Genomic DNA, 3,153 nt, shown 5'->3' with positions numbered 1-3,153 from the left:
TATCCTTATGATTATCGCTGCATTATTTACAATAACCAAGATATGGAAGCAACCTAAGAGTCAGCAGATGAATGGATAAAGATGTGGTACATTATGTACAGTGGAATATTAGCCATAAAAAAGAAAGAAATCCTTCCATTTGTGACAACATGCATGGAACTAGAGAATATTATGCTAAGTGAAATAAGTCAGGTAGAGACAGAAAATACCATATAATTTACTTATATGTGGAATCTAAAACCAAACCAAAACAAAATGAACAAAAAATAGACTCTGAGAAGTGACTGGTGGTTACCATGGGGGAGGGGTTGAGGTGGCTGTGTGAAATAGGTGAAGGGGATAAAGAGGCGCAGTATCTCAATCATAATATAAATTAGTCACTGGGATGTCAAGTACAGCATAGAGAATATAGTCAATAGCTCTGTAACATCTTTCTGTGTTGACAAATAGTAACTACACTAATTGGGGTGAGCATTTAATAATGTGGATAACTCCTAAACCAACACAATATTGTATATCAACTATACTTTAATAAAAGAATACATATTAAAAAAAAGCAACTACTTGATTGTTTAGTTTAGATCTGGTTCATCAGCCTTCCTGCACTCTGCTCCTGCCCTACACATCCACATGATTGACAGTTTTACTGGAGTCACAGGCATCTGGGGAGGGACAGTGGGCCATCAAAATTTCCCCAAGAAACGTGAGCCAACTCCCTGAGAGATGATCTTGCTGGATTTCCACCTACTCTGAAAATTCATGATTGTAAGGACCAAAATGTTATTGAAAGGATTTGAAAAATATCAATTACAGGGCTTCAGACAACATGCAATAAATTGACTCCCTGCCTAAGAATCATTTCTTCAGGTACTATTGTTTTTCTGATTTTTTAAAAGTGATCTGTACTAATTTACTGAAAATGTGAAAAATTTAGAAAGTCTCACTATCTTAAGAAGACGCCTCATAACATTTCAGTGTATGTCCAAATTGTTAAAAAACTTCATCGATCTGAAAGAAACAAACGCAAACCGGAACAAAGACTGTTTGTTGCTCATCCTCCTGATCTTTCATGCTTACAGACCAAGTTGAATACCAAATCTTGGCATTTATGCTCCTGGTAACAGTGAGCAGGTTTTCCAATTAATTATGGCATATGAGCACTTTTGAAGGTCTTATTCCTCTAATTACTCAGGGCAGCTCTGCGTGTGTTTTATTCAGTAACTATACACGTCATGACAGTTTAGGCGCCACCGCTGAGTCCTGTATTACTGAGCTGCACCTAATGCACCTTTTACCTTGACATATTCCTGAAGGCTCTTATATATAAGCAGGAATTGAGATATGACTTGAATGGAACCCATGGTTAATTGTGTGTTCATTCTACTCCTTCATTCCTGCTTTCAACATTCCTTTTCTCATTTATTCAACGACTTTTTATTGGATTCCTACTATATTCCAGACACTTCCAGGGTGGTAGAGAAATAAATACAAACAAAACACACATGGTTCCTTTCCTCTCACAGTTTAATGGGAAATGCAGACAAAATGAAACAAGTCAATGAAATAATTACAAACTGTGGTAAGTGCTATGAAGAAAGCAAACAATGTTGAGATTAAAAAATTGAGACCCGACGAGTTTCCTCACTGCTTCACGCCTTCCACAGCTCCGCCTGTGCCAAGTCCTCAGTGTGACAGTCAAGGCTTTTGTAATATAGTCCCTGACTAGTGTCCCCAGCTTCCGTTGCCCCAACACTCCAGCACACGTGACTATTAACACCCCCTGGACACACATGTAATACCAGGGAGCTCAGATGTTGACTTGCTGGTGATGGAGCCTTTGAGCGGTTCCAGGAGAGGCAGTGAAAGAGCCGACACAATGGGGGCTTTGGATGGTAAACTTGCAAGAGCGGAGGGTGCAGCAGGTCAGGCTCAAGCACATGGAGGCAGGAGGATCTGTTAGGAAGCAACAGCAGGGCTTTAGCACAAGCTTTAGCACAAGGATGGCACAGCCTGAAGTGTCACTGGGAGCAACGAATCTACGAGATACTGATGTGAACCATTCGCCAGCTCTTGGTCATGCAGAAGGAGATGGCAGATAACTAACTCACTGCCTCCTGGCCTTGAAGAGGTTGGCGAGCTGCCAGCTGAGGAAGCGAAAGAGGCAGTACAGTGGTGTTAAGGTAGTAACACTGCTTTAATCAATATATAGATCCTTCCAGAGAAAAGTCAGAAATAATTTCGTCCTCTGGGCCTTGTCAGAGTCTTATAAGAAAAGTATCCAGACTTCTTGCCAGTGGTACTCTCACATCAAAGGACATGGCGAGAAAGATTATTTCATAAGCCTCTAACCTGGGATCTCACCAGAGTGGTCTACAGACTGACTCTGGCTTACAGACTAATGAGCTAATTTATCTTGCATAGTGTTTTAAGCCTGGGAAAGTGCCCCACAAAATTTCTGATTTGCAACTTCCCTTTAAAAATGAGATCTGCTAACATTCTCATATGATAACAATTGGCTGGACCTGAGGGGAGACTCTTTCCAAAGGCATCTGTACCCTCAGCTAACCACAGGCCCCACCACTCCCTAATGTCCCTCAGGGTTACAGATTGAGAAATCCCCAGAGGCTGCTCTGTAGATGGGTCCTTTTGTAATATATGCAGGGTCTTCTCAGTCTGAGAGTGCAGAGAATACAGGTGAGGTTGTAAACAGCCATACTTCCCTGATTGCCAAGAAGGCTGGAATTTCATCCAGGTGCCTGCCTACCTTCCTCACCTCCACCCCCAACCAGAGTGCTCTAGGCCACAGCTGGTCTCCCTACCTGGGAGTATTCCCCCAAGCAGCATGTGCTGGCACCGTGGCAGGAATGAGCCCAACACCCTGCCTGGCAGCAAGGAGTCCTGCAAGCTAACTGCAGCCTATCCACCATTTAAACTGCAGCATTAGCACTTTCAATAAATATTAACACAAACAATTATAAAGCATGGTCCAGGCACTCTACCAAAGGCTTTACATGGATACATGACTCCTTCAGTGAACCTGAGGGTAGACATTATTTTTCCCAGTTTATAGATGTAGAAACACAGCCACAGAGAAGTACCTTGCACAAGGTCATGCCATGGGTGATTCAGGAGAAAAAAGAATCGATTAATTAA

This window comes from Manis pentadactyla, chromosome 7, assembly GCF_030020395.1.
Source record: "Manis pentadactyla isolate mManPen7 chromosome 7, mManPen7.hap1, whole genome shotgun sequence".
Classification (NCBI taxonomy): domain Eukaryota; kingdom Metazoa; phylum Chordata; class Mammalia; order Pholidota; family Manidae; genus Manis; species Manis pentadactyla.
Note: the sequence above shows the minus strand (reverse complement) of the source record.